Source organism: Chrysemys picta, chromosome 1 (assembly GCF_011386835.1).
Source record: "Chrysemys picta bellii isolate R12L10 chromosome 1, ASM1138683v2, whole genome shotgun sequence".
NCBI lineage: Eukaryota > Metazoa > Chordata > Testudines > Emydidae > Chrysemys > Chrysemys picta.
The window spans coordinates 256,925,124-256,942,122 of record NC_088791.1 but is presented as its reverse complement, the minus strand read 5'-3'; the positions used below and the strand labels follow the sequence as shown (position 1 = coordinate 256,942,122).

Sequence of the window (16,999 nt, the reverse complement as noted above, 5' to 3'; positions counted from 1 at the left end):
TTACTGGTCAATGAGTCCTACAATCTAACCTAACCATAGCAGTTAATCAATAATAATCAAAAATCATTCAACAAAACTATATTCAGTTAGCTTTGGCAACTACAGTAGTAGTATATCATTAATCCTGTGAATTTATTCTTTCCAGTAAGCCAGTTCTAACAACATTACTTGCAAAATCACTTGCTAGAAAGTGCTTAATGCAAAAATAATCAAAATTCTCTCCCAAAAATTTGACACAGTGATTAGTCCACAATCCAACAACTCTCCAAAAATCAGGTTAAATTAATTTCCTTACAGAGAATTTCACCTCTCAGGGGGAACTGTGCTCCAACAAAAGTAGAGCATAATAAATGAACTTTATAAACTAACTTTATCATAAGCTATGATTTTATTTGCTGAAAAGACCTTTTCAGCCTATATAATCATCCTTCAACAAATGCTCATGGTAAGATTAATCCTTTTCACCACAGACACTTGCCTGTACCTGCAAACTTTACACATGCAAGCACCTCCAATGAAGTTGACTGAAATACATGTATAATACTTTCCAGAGTTGGCCCATCCAAAAAAACTTTATAAACAACTAAAAAGAGGTTCCCATAACCTTCCCCCCAGTCTCCCTTCAGATTGACATCTGATCTCTCTTCCTGGCTATACTGCCAACAATTTAAACACAACATGGGAAATGTACTCAATATATTTTACATGCACAAACATATGTTCTTACTCTTCTATATCCACTCAGAGAATAACTCCGTAAGCTTTTCCATGTCCCAGGTCTGCAATCAATCTATCATCCATGACTTGTCTTTTCCCTTTACTCATTGTGTTCAGGTTGTGGATATGGAAAAGAAGCAATGGGATTTAGAACAATCAGCCCTCACTTTCCAAAACCTTTGTCTATATCCTGATATCTCCTGCTTTGATTACTGTAAGCATCTTCTCTTTAGCCTTATCATCCAACCGGCTCTTTAGCCCAAAAACATTGCCAAATTCATCTACTTTGCCCACAACTCTCATCAGATGACTCTTCCTTTTATAAAATCCCAATGGAACTTATCTTCTTTTGTAGATATTTTACTGTTGTCTTTTCAACTAACCGATTTATGAAGTAGCAACACTTAGGAATTGTACAGTCATTCCTCAATACACAGTATAACGGCCGTCAAAAACACACCATCATGTATTATTAATTAACACAGGTAAAGATTAGTATTTCCCCCCTATCCTGCTCCTACAATTACCTTCCCTCAGACCAGTTTTAACTGGTAGAATTCACTTAAAGACCCAAACCAAATACATTGATATGTTAATCCTGCAATGCAATCACAAAGTTAGCTGACTGATTTTGACTACCGAGTGATGAAACTGTAGCATTAAAACACGTGATGTAATAAAACAGACAGGCTTACCGAATCTCCAATTCCATGGTAGTGATAACCAAGGAAGGAAATCACTTAATTACACTGGTCTACAATTTTTGAGAAGTCGTCTGCTTCAGAGATAAAATGTGCTATTTTGATGTGCTGAATTCAAATATGACAATTAAAACAACTGATTGGCTACGGTTTCTAAGATATTTAAGTTTTTACATTTGATGTCTATGTATATTGTGTCGATAGAGTTTTAATCATAAATTGTAAACCTAGGTCTTTTTGTGTGTTTATGGTTGCTTTACATGATAATAGTTCACCTGTCCTGTTTATGTAACACTTTAAAAATCAGCAAAAGGGTTATATAAATAAAATTTATTATGAAACAAAAGGCAAAAAACTATTAGGTACATAGTTTAGCCCTATTCAGTGTCTACTCGGCGCTTCTTGGCTTGTCTCTTGTATTTATTAAATGGAGCATCTCTTGTCACTGTCCAGCAATAATCTGCAAGCATTGATGGGCTCCATTTGCCCTGATAGCGTTTCTCCATTGTTGCAATGTCCTGGTGAAATCGCTCGCCGTGCTCATCGCTCACAGCTCTGCAGTTCGGTGGAAAAAAATCTAGATATGAGTGCAAAAAATGTATCTTTAGTGACATGTTGCAACCAAGGCTTTTGTATGCCTTGAGGAGGTTTTCCACCAACAACCTGTAGTTGTCTGCCTTGTTGTTTCCGAGAACATTTATTGCCACTAACTGGAAGGCTTTCCATGCCGTCTTTTCCTTGCCACGCAGTGCATGGTCAAATGCATCATCTCGAAGAAGTTCACGAATCTGAGGACCAACAAAGACACCTTCCTTTATCTTAGCTTCACTTGAGCTTGGAAATTTTCCAAGGAGGTACTTGAAAGCTGCTTGTGTTTTGTCAATGGCCTTGACAAAGTTCTTCATCAGACCCAGCTTGATGTGTAAGGGTGGTAACAAAATCTTCCTTGATTCAACAAGTGGTGGATGCCGAAGACTTTTCCCTCCCAGGCTCCAATGACTGTCGGAGTGGCCAATCTTTCTTGATGTAGTGGGAATCTCTTGCACGACTATCCCATTCGCAGAGAAAACAGCAGTACTTTGTGTATCCAGTCTGCAGACCAAGCAAGAGAGCAACAACCTTCAAATCGCCACAAAGCTGCCACTGATGTTGGTCATAGTTTATGCACCTCAAAAGTTGTTTCATGTTGTCATAGGTTTCTTCATATGGACTGCATGACCAACTGGAATTGATGGCCATTATGCAGAAGAACAGCTTTAAGACTCGTCTTCAATGAATCAATGAACAGTCTCCACTCATCTGGATCGTGAACAATGTTGAGGGCTGCCATCACACCATCGATGTTGTTGCAGGCTACAAGATCACCTTCCATGAAGAAGAATGGGACACGATCCTTTTGACGGTCACGGAACATGGAAACCCTAACATCACCTGCCAGGAGATTCCACTGCTGTAGTCTGGAGCCCAACAGCTCTGCCTTACTCTTGGGGAGTTCCAAATCCCTGACAAGCTCATTCAGTTCACCTTGTGTTATGAGGTGTGGTTCAGAGGAGGAGGATGGGAGAAAATGTGGGTCCTGTGACATTGATGGTTCAGGACCAGAAGTTTCATCCTCTTCCTCTTCCTCGACTGACTCAAGTGAGAATGATTCTGGTGCATCAGGAACTGGCAGTCCTCCTCCGTGGGGCAGTGGGCGTATAGCTGATGGTATGTTTGGATAATGCACAGTCCACTTTTTCTTCTTTGACACACCTTTCCCAACTGGAGGCACCATGCAGAAGTAGCAATTGCTGGTATGATCTGTTGTCTCTCTCAAATCATTGGCACTGCAAAAGGCATAGATTTCCTTTTCCTGTTCAACCACTGGCGAAGATTTGTTGCACAAGGGTTGCAGCATATGTGTGGGGGCCCCCTTTTGTCCCGATCTCCAATTTTGCAGCCAAAATAAAGGTGATAGGCTTTCTTAACCATAGTGGTTATACTGCGCTTTTGTGATGCAAAAGTCACTTCACCACAAACCTAGCAGAAGTTATCTGCACTGTTCACACAAGTACGAGGCATCTCTGCTCACTTTGGCTAAACAGAAATGTGTTCCTTTGCAAAATCAAACACTGACAAATAAGAGAGCACGACACTATGATTTCTAGAGCTGATATAGGGCAATCTGTTCAGCAGAGTGATGTAAGCTTAGTTATGATTGCATCATCCATGAATTCTAGGAATAACATGATGCAATTCATATCATGTATGATGCAATACCAGCTTCAGATTGCATCATTCACTGTTTTGCCTAAAAAGCAAGTACTGTCCAAACCCAGTCATAGATCCAGTCAAAGATGTATTTTAGTCATTTCTGGTTTAAACTGAGATCCCTTCCCTTTATAACTCACTTATCCTCCGCCATTCCCAAGTCAAGGGTCGTATATACTGACCCAATAGCATATCTTGAAAACTAGAGCCAATCAACAATTTTAAGCATCATTTTCGTTCTCAGTGACCGAGAATTAGTAAAGTTTGACTACATTTATTTCAGAAGCATTTTGGCTGAAGAGCAGTGTTATTTGTAACAAACTTGTGAAGTATATTATGAGTCCCCTTCAGTGGTGGGGGGTCAATAGTAGATAGCCATCTGCTACTGCTGCCAGTTAGCAGGCTTAATGCTTTACTTCAAGTATGAAGGTTTGTGATTTTGAGCTGAAAGTCCCAGATTCAAACTCTGCTGACAGTGCATGGGGGTGAAGGGTCATCATTTCATCTATTTCCCTGATAATAAAGCATGTTACAGGCAGCACTGTTTTCAGTGGGGATACTGAAGTTCCTACATCCCAGAAACAACAGGAATTATGCACATAACTCCTAAATTCAGATGAAATTTTGACATCACTCTAGTGATAAATTTAGGGTGTGGACGCAAACTCTCTCTTTGTAAAATACTGTATAAGAAGGGTCAGCAACTAAAGCTCCCTCAGAGTACTACTTTCATTTGGAGATGAGAGAGAGAGTACACATAGCCACAAGCTCAAGGAGGGTGCAGGGAGGGAACCAGTAAAGCTAAAAACTAAATTTGTATCTCACATTGGGGGTGGGATCTTTCACAGGGGGGAAGTTTCTAGCCAATCCTTTCAGGAATCTAATTGTCATAGGATTGGAAAAAAAACAGACCTGCCTTCCTCATGAGGATGGGATACAGAGATAGTTGCCAAATGAAATCTCAGAGAACTGATAGAGAGTCTTTTACGCTTAGGTGAAGCAGATAATCCAGAACGAGTTGTATGGAAGCCTGTAAAGGTCTCAGAGGTCCCTTTCTCCTGGGGCCACAGAGAGAACCTCTTCCCTCTCTTGAGGTGAGTATACCTGGTGGAAGGCTTTCAGCTATTTAAGAGAACATTCTGGAGTCCAAAGAAACAGTCAGTTTCCTGGGGAGTTAACCACTAAGCATCCAAGCACTCACATGTAGGCTGAGAGGTCTGTGATGCAACATCTAGACATGTTGAAGGTGAAGGTGAAGTCTGGCATGCTGAGTTATGTATGTACAAGTTGCCATATGACCTAGAAGTCTCAGGCAATTCCTCACTATTGTATGAAGATACATCTTGAAGTCTTGCATAAGAGCAATCTCATCTGAAATCTGGCGTGAGGTAAAAAAGGGCTCACTCTCCTCCCCCTCCCCCCCCCCCATACACAGCACAAGCAGCAGGCTCCCAGGGGCAGCTCCAAGGCAGAGGGCAGGAGCAGCACACGGCAGTGGGGTGAGGGACAGCTGAACTGCCCAGCAATTGATAGCCTGCTGGGCAGCTGCACAGGGAACTTAGGGGACCGGGGCATTGATGGGGGACTGTTGGTCCACTCTGGTTCCAAGCCCCCACCAGCTAGCTCCAACGGGCTGCTCTTTCTGCAAGCAGTGGACAAAGCAGGTGGCTGCCAAACGACGTTATAAGGGAGCATTGCACAACTTTAAACAAGCATGTTCTCTAACTGATCAGCGACGTAACAACGAAACAACGTTAACCGGGATGACATTAAGTGAGGAGTGACCAGCGTGAATGACCTCAGCATGCTGCCCTTGACTTAAAGGATGCCTATGACCAGCATGAATGTGCCTTTCATTTAAGGCCTCACATGACGTTCTTTGGTGAACGTACATACCAGGATCAGGATATTCTTGTAACCCCTTTGCCAAGTGGAATTAAGAGGTTCATGGGTCTAAGGCCTGGTCTACACAGCGGGCGGGGGAGGGGGGGCGGGAAGAGAAGGAAATCGATCTAAGTTACACAACTTCAGCTACATGAATAACGTAGCTGAAGTAAACATACTTAGATAAACTTACCGCGGTGAGTCGACTGCTGCCGCTCCCCCATCGATTCCGCCTGCGCCTCTCGCGGTGGCGGAGTACAGGAGTCGATGGGAGAGCGCTCGGGGATCAATTTATCGCATCTACACTAGACGTGATAAATCGACCCCCGCTGGATCAATCGCTGCCCGCCGATCCGGCAGGTAGTGTAGACATACCCATAGACTCCACTTCGGATTTTGTTTTTACAGTGGGACAGTTTATGTAGGTTAGTTACCTTGCAGTAAAAAAAAAAAAAAAAAGCATACTTTTTTCTAATCAACATAAGGTCATATTCCATCAGACCAATGGTCCACCTAGCCCAGTATCTTATCATTCAACATTGGCCACTGCCAAACACTTCAAAGCGAATGAACAGAACAGGGCATTATTGAGTGATCCATTCCCTGTTGTCCAGTCCCAGCTTCTGGCAGTAGGAAGTTGAGAGCCACCCAGAGCATCTTGATCTTCAAGCCATCGTTGGACCTATCCTCCATGAATTTATCCAATTCTTTTTTAATCCCAGTTATGCTTTTGGTCTTCACAACACCCCTTGGCAATAAGTTCCACTGGTTGACTGGGCCTTGTGTGAAGATGTATTTCCTTACGTTTGTTTTAAACCTACTACCTATTAATTTCATTGGATGAGCCCTGGTTTGTGTGTTATATGAGGGGGATAAATAACACTTTCCTATTAACTTTCTCCACACCATTCATGATTTTATAGACCTCTGTCATAACCTCCCTTAGTCACCACTTTTCTAACCTGATGAGTTCCAGTCTTTTTAATCTCTCCTCACATGGACGCTGTTCCATAACCCTAATCATTTTTGTTTCCTCTCTCTACCATTTCCAATTCAAATGTATCTTTTTTGAGATGAGGCAACTAGAACTACATGCAATATTCAAGGTGCGAGTGTACCATGGATTTATATATAATGACATTATTTATCCCTTTCCTAATGGTTCAAAAATTTTCAGCTTTTTTGATTGCCATTGCACACTGAGCAGATGTTTCACCCCTTTTCTAAATCATTTATGAATATGTTGAACTGCACTGATCCCACTACAGATCCTTGAGGAGCCCTGATATTTACCTCTTTCCATTGTGAAATCTGACCATTTATTCCTACCCTTCGTTTCCTAGCTTTTAAACAGTTACTGATCCATGAGAGGACCTTCTCTCATCTCATGACTGCTTACTTTGCCTAAGCCCCTTTGGTGTGAAACTTTGTCAAAGGCTTCCTGAAAGTCCAAGTACACTATATGCACTGGATCACCCTGTCCACATGTTTGTTGACTCACTCAAAGAATAGATTGGTGAGGATAATTTCCCTAAATCTGGGTTGACTCTCCCACAATATATTGCATTCATCTGTGTGTCTGATAATTCTGTTCTTTTCAGAACAGAATTTGCCTGATGCTGAAGTTAAGGTTACCTGCATGTAATTGCCAGCATCTCCTCTAAAGCCTTTTTAAAAAATTGGTGTTACATTAGCTGTTCTCCAGTCATCTGGTACAAAGGTTAATTTAAGCAATAGGTTACATTTCACGGTTAGTACTTCTACAATTTCATAACTGAATTCCTTCAGTACGCTTGAATGAATACCATCTCATTCTAGTAACTTGTTACTGTTTAATTTATCAATTTGTTCCAAAACCTCCTCTACTGACACCTCAACATGGGACAGTTCCTCAGATCTGTCACTTAAAAAGAATGGCTTAGGTGTGGGAATCTCCCTCGCAACCTCTGCACTGAAGACTAATGCAAAGAATTCATTTGCTTCTCCACAATGGCCTTGTCTTTCTTGAGTGCTCCGTTTGCACCCTGATTACCCAGTGACCCCACTGATCGTTTGGCATGCTTCCTACTTCTAATGTACTTAAAGTTTTTGCTGTTAGCTTTTGTGTCTTTTGCTAGTTGCTCTTCACATTCTTTTTTTGGCCTGCCTAATCATACTTTTACACTCAACTTGCTAGGGTTTATGCTCCTTCCTATTTTCCTAGTTTCTCAGTAGTGAAGACTTGAGAGATCTCAGAGACCCAGAAGTAAAAGGCAGCATCAGCCTGACCAACAAGTAGTTGGTGAAACATTGCTTTTGAAGAAATGCAAGGCATTTGTTTTCTTTTTATTGTAACTAAGTTAAGCTAACTGGATAAGGCATTCACGAGAAGTGTAAATTTAGATAGGTTATGCAAACATTTTGCTTTTCTTCAGTTTCCTCTGTATTTTCAATAAATCATGTTTTGAAGATGATTGACTACTGGCTGATAATTTCATGACTATCTCCTCGAGGAGACAAAAATCTCTTTAAATCTTTCAGAAGAGGTAGTGAGGGAAAGGAGTGTCTGGAGCCAACCACCCCTTTGATGTCCAAATTTAAGAGGGATGCAGACTGAGATGTCCTCTCCCATTAAGATGTTCCGCAAAGGGCTGTAAGCAAGCATGCACACAAGCAAAGAAACCTCAGGACCACAAATGATACAAAAAGTGGAGGGTAACTGGTCTCAGATAACCAGGGACCAATCCATCTTAAAGGTAAGTACCAAGACCGCAAAGCAGATTCTTTACTGGGTGAAGGAGCTGGTGGACACCAGCATAATGTGCTCTTGCTTTTTTGTATTATTTATAAGGCCAGACACCGCATGCTAGATCAACTGAAGCTTCAAGTTGGCCTTTAGATAGTTCCAAGTAAATCACATTTCAGTAGTTAACATTATTCACAGAATTTTAAGGCCACAGAGGACCATTATGATCACCCAATCCATTCTCCTACATAACACAGGCCATAGAATTTCAGTAATTCCTTCACCAAGCCCATATTTCTGGTTGAGCTACAGCATATTTTAAGAAGTAATCCAACCTTGATTTTAAAACATCAAGTGACCCAATCCTTAGGTAAGCAATTCCAATAGTTAATTACCCTGACTCAAAATATATGCCTTATTTCTAGCCTAAATTTAGCTTCTGCTTCCAGCCATTAGATATTGTTAAACCTTTGTCTGGTAGATTTCAGAGCCCTCTACTACCAGAAATCTTCTTCCCAGATAGGCACTTCTAAAAGGCTCAATCACCTACTAATCTTCTCTTGGATAAACTAAATAGAATGAGCTTCTTAAGTCTATAGTAAGCTAGGTTTTCCAGTCCTCAAAATTGTTCTAGTAGTTCTTTTCTGAACTCTTTACAATTTTTCCAACATCTTTTGGGAAGTGTGGACATCAGTATTGGGCACAGTGTCTCACTAATGCTATCTACAACAATAACACCACATTCCTACTTCTACTCAATATTCCCTTGCCTCCACATACGTAGCTTGTGTTAGCACACTGTAGCCCATAGGGCTAGCCTGCCAGCTTGCTATATTATATAATCTTCTTTATTGGATGGATTGATATTATTTTGGTTTATATTTCAGTAGATATTATTTCATTATATTTGGTTATAATGCAAGGAGCCTACAGGTAACCATTTTGAGAATGAGACTTGATATTAATATGAATGAACATGTTATTAATACGTAAGACTATGTTAGTCTACAGAATAAGTGTACCCTAAGATTTATCTGGGTGAAGAAATAAGATTTGGGCATGGAAAATTGGGCACTGACATGAATATTCAGCATAATGCCAAGACCCTATAAGAGGTCAGACCACCACGTGGAAGGATTCCTTCTCTTAGTTATCTTTCTTTAAGTTCTCTTTTGGTTAAGCGATGAGCTTCGCTTATGCAATATAGCTTAGCTACGCAACACCCGAAGCTGATCTCTACCATCCTGGGATTGAGGAACCAGGACCATCGAATTTATTGGGCATGCCAGAGATGAGACTGGTCCTCTGTCTCCTACTACCAGGTCCCCAAGGAAGGGTGTTTGTATGCTAGTTTAAGTGGCTCTTGTAAAAGGGATGTTACCACCAGGAACTATAGAACTATACTACTTCGTCGCTTTGTGGTTTGTAGCTTTGATTACTCTCGTTTTATTGTAATAAAAATATTAAAATTTTGGTTCTGTCCTCAGTGTGAATGTCCCTGCCGCACACCCCGAGGGTCCAGACAAAGTACTGATCTGTCTACATTCCCTAATTCTGTAGCCTGATTTTGGGACAAGAACCTAAGTATCTTCTGGTGAGATAATTGGCAAGCCTATAATAAATCAGCCTTATAAAATCAGGTTAACACAGTTAGCTACAGCACCACCTCAGGAGCTCATATTCAGTTTTTTATCCATCATGATCCCTAAATTCCTTTCAGCATCAATGCGTTCCAAAATTCAGTCCCCCATAAGTGTGACCCACATTCTTCATTCCCAGATTTATGATCTTGCATTTGGCTATACTAAAACATATTGTTCAAGTAAGTGCAGATCATTCTGCAGAAAAAAAGGTTACTAAGCTTCCATAATTGTTGTTCTTCGAGATGCGCTGCACATGACCATTCCACTCTAGGTGTGTGCACGCCCTGAGCACAGTTGTTAAAAAAATTTCCTTCAGTGATACCCGTTGGGGCAGCTGGAGCCCCCTCTGGTGCCACATGCTCACAGCACCGCTCCCCCTCAGATCCTCCTTTCTAGAAAACTCTGATGTACAGGACAGGAGGTGGAGGTGGTAGAATGGACATGGGCAACATATCTTGAAGAACAGTTACAGAAGGTTAGTAACCATTTTTTCTTCTTCGAGTGATTGTACATGTGCATTCCACTCTGGTGACTCCCAAGCAGTTGAATAGGTGGAAGAATCGGAGTTCACGGACACATGGACTGCAGGACAGCGCAACAAAATTTGGCATCATCTCTGGACTTCTGAGGATGGTGTAATGGGAGGAGAACATATGCACTGATGACCAGATCTGTGCTATGAATGCTGCTGAGAATGCTTGTGACCTTGTGGAATGAGCTGTCAAGATAGCTGGAGGAGGATCCCCCCCTCTATTGTAACAAGTACGAATGCAATCAGAACAAAATTGTCTGCAAACAGATTGGGAGGCCCTTCATCCTGTCCGCTACTAACAGTTAAGTGGACTTTCTGAATGGTTTAGTCTATGTAGAATGGTAGGGCTCGTCTAACATCCAATGAGTGATGGCACTGGTTCCTCCCTATTTGCATGTGGCTTTGGGTAAAAGAGAAGAAGACAGATTGTCTGATTGTTATGAAATTGAGAGACCACTTTCGGTCAGAAACGGGTGGGGATATAACTGTACCTTGTCTTTAAAGAAGACTGTGTTTCGAGGCTCTGATGTGAGGGCACAGAGCTCCGAAACCCTTCTGTCCGAAGTGATGGCCACTAAGAAAACTACTTTCCAGGAGAGATACAATAAGAAGCATGTTGTCAATGGTTCAAACGGAGGTCCCAGGAGCTTTACCACCACCAAGTTCAGGTCCCAGGGAGGAACGGACTTTCTTATTTGAGGGTATAACCTCTCTAGCCCCTTCATAAATGAGACGGACATGTCATGTGAAAACATGGATCAGTTATTCACCCGGAGGTGAAAAGCCAATATTGCTGTAAGGTGAACTTTGACAGAGAAGATAGCTAAACTGTGCTGCTTCAGGTGTAATGGATACTTGAGTATTTCCTGTAAGAATGACTACATGGGTAAAACCCCACGTTGGGTTGCCCAGACTGAAAACCGCTTCCACTTTGAAAGGTAAGTAGCCCTGGTGGAGGGCTTCCTACTACCTAGTAGGACCTGAGGAACTAACACCGAGCAAGCCTGCTCTCTGAGGTTTAGCCATGAAGCTCCCAGGAAGTTAGGTGAAGGGAGCTCAGGTTCAGGTGGAGCAGTTGACCATGGTCCTGAAAGATCATGTCCGGATGTAACAGAAGCTGAACTAGAGTCACCACTGAGAGGCCTAGCAGAGTGGCGAACCAACGTTGGCGGGGCCATACTGAGGCTATCAGGATGACCCAGTCCCGTTCTATCTTTAGAAGTACTCCCTGTATGAGTGGGATGGAGGGAGCGTAGTAAAGATGTTCCAGTCACGACAACAGAAAGACATCTATGATACACCCCGGACTGTGGCCTCACAGGGAGTAGAATTGGTGACACTTTCTGTTGTACTAGGTTGCAAATAGATCTATTTGGGAAGTCTCCCACTGCTGAAGATGTCCCTCGCCACGCCTACCACTTAAAATCTGTCTTTCTGTAGTTAATTTGTTCAGGGTTAAGTGGCTTGCGAAATCTCAGCTCAGTTTACAAAGGGTAGTGTGTGTCCATTTCACAGTGAGGGAGTGGCGAATTACTTAATGAACTTGCACTGCTCAAGGTGCCTTTGAGTAATATAAGACTATACAGTCTTGGGGTGTAGGTCTGGAGCTGGGGGGAATTGGCTGGAGTCTCTCTATTGATGGTTTCAGAGTAGCAGCCGTGTTAGTCTGTATCCACAAAAAGAACAGGAGTACTTGTGGCACCTTAGAGACTAACAAATTTATTAGAGCATAAGCTTTCGTGGACTACAGCCCACTTCTTCGGATGTAGATTCATGAGTAAGGCTGTAATTCTGTAATCTTCACTAGCAAATAAGAAAGTCCGTTCCTCCCTGGGATCTGAACTTGGTGTTATTAAAGCTCCTGTGACCTACGTTTGAACCACTGACAACATGCTCCTTATTGTATTTCTCTGCATGGAGTCCCACATGTTGAAATCATATCTATCCAGCAGCACCTCCGGTTTGCAATCCTGACCTGTAACACCCCCAGTAAAATAAACTTTCCTACTGAACAGATCCAACTTCTTGGAGTCCTTTGCTTTTGATGAACCTGCCACAGTTGCCAACTTTCATGCGGTAAATAAGCACTCCGACTTTCATAATAAGCCAAAAATCAAGCTAATCCCATTTCAAAACAAGGCCAAAACAAGCTAATCCCCAAGAACACCAACACTCTATGTGACTAGATCTCCCCGGCATACAGTCTGGGACTGTTGTGGGTCCGCTGTGCACACCAACTCTCGCTCCTGCTTGCCCCCACTTGCCGGGAGCCAAACGAAAAAAGAAGCAACAAGCTACAAGCCAAAAACTAGCCAACAACAACTCACACACCAATTAAGCCAAAAAAGAGCCCAATTTCTGCATTTCTTTCACAGGTTTGGCATGTCTGGAACCTGCCTCTCTCTTTTGCTGGCAGCAGATATTACCATTAATCCTGGGAAGGGGGTGGGGGGAAATGAGAGTACAACTCATAACCCCACACAGGAATAAAGTACTTTCACTCAGATCTTTCTAACACGAGGAGAGGGATGTGGGGGGCTGCCACAAGGCTTTAACAGGGTTCATAATGGCTTCATTGAAAGACAGGGCTACATTTGCTGAGCTGCAGCAGATAAAATATCAACCAAGGTATAGGAGACTCTTACTACCTCCATCTGTATGCCCAGATTTAAGGCCACTCTTTTCAACACTTCTTGGTGTGCCTTATAGTAATACAGGGGAGGCAACATGCCCACTCCTGAAACAGACTTGTTTCAAGTCTGCACCACCTGAAGACACTCTTTCACTCTTTCTCCCTTTCTGCCTCAGCAGGATCCCACTGAGCCGGCTCCTACTGTTCTGTGTCAGGGTCAATGCCAGAGTGCAGACTGGCTGCAGCCCGATGGCATGTTGGTGCCCTTCATTCCAAGGTCACCGAATAGGAGAACCCCCACGGGGTTCTAAAACGGCCACTGGACAAGCACAGGTCCCCAGTGATGACCTGACCATGCACTCAATGGTAGGTCTTTGGCAGGGTAGGAGTATCTTGGGGAGCAGCAGGGACAACTTCTCAAACAAGAGGAGTAAGACTCGACCTCTGACTCCAAAGATGAGACCAAGGACCACAGCGGTACAGTTCCCACCGGCGCCAGAAACTGGTGCTATCGTGAAAATGCCTGCACCAAGGTCATTATAGCCAGTTTCTCTTTTGAAGGTACCAAATGATGACCTGAGGCAACAGGTTCCGATGGCACCAATACCGCCAACTCTTGTACTGCTGGTGATACCAGTACCAACAGCGCTAGATGGTCTCTGGCCACAGTAAATGCCTCCGGTGTGTTCGGCACCAAGATAGTATCGGTATCATGCTATATTGCAGATGAAGACAGTTCATCCAATATGGGAGTCAACAGTGCCTGTGTAGGTGCAGGAGTCAATAGTGCTGACTTCTGCGGTAGAGTAAGAGGAGTGGCCTGTCTTAGGTCAACTCTACTCTGATTCCCAAGCCTAGCCATATTTGGTGACAGGAATCGACTCCTCTCTGCTGACTGTTTCTTGTGCCTTTTCCTAGTCTCTGAGGATGGTGAACTGTGCCCAGCTTCTGGTACGGTAGGAGGAGCTCTCCTTACCAATGCTGAGGCACTCTGAGCTGAGTCAGACTGGCCTAGCTCAGATGGAGGTCTCAGTGCCACCTTCATGAACAAAAACTTCAGTCTGGCTTCCTGGTCCTTCTTCGTGCGAGGCTTAAAGTCTCTGTAAATCTGGCAGCGATCCCCTAAGTGAGCTTCTCCCAGGCACTTCAGGCAGCTTGAGTGCAGGTCACTGAGAAGCATACTCTTGTTGCAGGAGGCACAAGGTTTGAAGGGACAAAAACGCTGCTAACTCGATAAATTACAAAAATTTCACTAAAACTGACTAAAAAACTACTTACAACTATATACAAACATGCAAAATAGAAAAACACTGAGAGGCTTGCCAAAGCAAGGACAGCAGTTCCAGCAACCGTCACAGGCTAATGTGTGTGTTATTTACCACTCCACTAATTCTTGTGTCATCTGCAAACTTTATCATCAATGATTTTACATTTTCTTTCAGATTAATGGACTGAAAAGCACTGGGCGAAAAGGAGATCCCTATGGGACCCGACTAGAAAAAAACCAGTTAACTGATTTTCCATTTACAACTACTTTGAGATCTCTCAGCCAGTTTTTAATCCCTTTAATATGTGCTACAATTATTTTTTAATCACGAATCAAGAACATTGTATGGTACTAAATCAAATCTCTTACAGAAGTCCAAATATAAATGAAAGTCATAGGGGAATGGATAACACTTAATACAAGACTATGTATGCAAAAGGAGCCAAAGAACAAAAGTAATTTCTGGCCATTGATGCTATTAGGGTGCCTAAGAAAATGGACTGTAAAGCAGTGAAATGCACCTTGATGGATAGAGAGGCACTCAGGAAATCCCAGACCTTCAGATCTCCCATCTCAGTCAGAAACAGCTGCACCCAAAGGCTAAGGGGTCAAGTCAGAAAATTCCAGCATCCCCAATCAGAACCATCCAGGGTTCTAAGGCCAGAAGCCTCCTCTTTCATTTACACTGGGAATTGCAGCAGCTGCCAATATCATCTTTACAGCCTCCTGACATGATCATAACTCATTTAACTCTGAAACCTAGACTAATTCCCCCCCCCTCATTTGTTGTATTGTCATTGATTTTTGACACCCCCACCCCCTTCATCCCAAGCCTGTCCTGCCATAGCAACCCTTCAGCTGGTCAACTTCATTATTCATGACCATTGTACTAATTGCCCTTGTCTCCATTTACCCACCTTCCTTCTCTTATACCTACAGCCACTTCCCCCCCGCTCACCATTCTTCTGCCCCACTTTGACCAATGAGTGCTAACACAAATGTATTCCCATTGCACACTCTCCCTATATATTATATATATACACACACACACACACACACACAAGATGTACCCCAATCATGCATGCCGCTGTATTTTGTCTGTAAGTTGCATCCCTTTCATCCATTTTAGATTGTAAACTCTTTGAGGTAAGGTTGGTGTCTACTACAATGCAAGTAGTAACACCTTCATCTGAAAAAGTAGTTCAAGCTCTTTTTTTCTACCAGCATTATTTCAGACTTATATTTTCTGACTGTCTCATGAAGTTGTGCGTTCTCAAGGAGAGTGTCACCTTATTGTCATCCTCATTGGGAGGAACTACATTCATGTCAAGACAATTTGACCATGTGTATTCAGAGCTGTTAAATAAAACCAGTTTAATGCTTGCAGTCCTCCATAAGAAGCACATTCACCACTGGCCCTGTGGGAGAAATGAACTTTATGGGAATTTGCAACATTTCCTTTGTGAGTAAGAATGAGGAAAAGATTGATTTCTCCTTAAAGAGGGAAGAAGGGTTCTGAATACTGTGAGAATCTCTGAGAGGAGAAATTCTTATCTTGCCCTTTCTGGAGTCCCCGTTTCACATATCCACCAACACTTAGTCAGGAGATTTCAAGAGGGGAGTGGAGAAAGACTAAAAGTAGACCCCAATTTATTTTGCTGGCTATATACCTTCACAATCTTTTTAGACTTACTCTATACCTAAGTTTGCATCAGGGCAGTGGTGAGGTATTAGGTCCAAAAGTTTGCATGCTGCCATTTGGGTGAATATTGTGATGGGCTTTTTCTCAAGTTGCCCTAGATAACAAGGCCCAGGCCACAGGAAGCACACAGTGGACTGTCCTAGTGGGAATGGTCATGTATCTTCTGGATCCTCAGAGCAAATCCGTTCTCAGTATGCAAGCAACTGAAAAGCCCAGAAATCCTGATTGGTTAATAAGGGTTTTTTGTTTTATTTTTTTGTTTGTTTGTTTTTTAAGGGCATTCATGCCTCAGAAATGAAGTAGAACGTTCCTAGAATGGCAAAAGTGGACCAAACTTTGTATTTAGGATATTTTCTGTCCTTTGGTAAGCTTATCAGCCATTTTTCAAGAGAAAAATGAGAGCTGTAAGCTCCTGCCTGCACTCTCAGTGAAAAAAAGAAAACTGAGTAACACAGATGGGATAAAGTCAGAGAAAAACAGTACCAAAAAGTACCAAGCACAGTTGTGCTACCTTCTATGTTAAAGCATAAGAGAAACCTCAAACATGAATCTTTCCGCAGAGAAGTACCACCTTTTTGTATCTGTCATTATTAAAACTCATCTCAACTGATTTACTGTCAAGAACTGGATCATTTCAGAGAAAAGAAATGAAAGCCAAGAGGTGATCATTAAAGCTTGTAATTTCAGATGAAACACCAACCAAAACCCATAAAAGATGCATCAGCCTTCATTTCAGGCTACTCTACTAACTAAATACCTTCTGCAAATAATTCACAGATAAACAAATTAATTTTTTGAGCCATTCAAGGTCAAAAACAGGATCAAGTCTAAAAAAAAAATCTCAGTCTTTAAAAAAAGACTACTACAAATCAAGGCCTGACAAAATTGTTAATCTTGATGAAAAGCAGGTACTGAGTTGTTTCTAATAGTTTTATGCAATTTTATT

General features: G+C 42.3%; 1 protein-coding gene across 3 annotated transcripts in view; it reads right to left on the bottom strand.

Moving 5' to 3' along the window:
- STK24 (serine/threonine kinase 24) overlaps positions 1-16,999 on the bottom strand; it is a 125,176-nt gene that overhangs the window by 76,618 nt on the left and 31,559 nt on the right. The window lies entirely within an intron of this gene.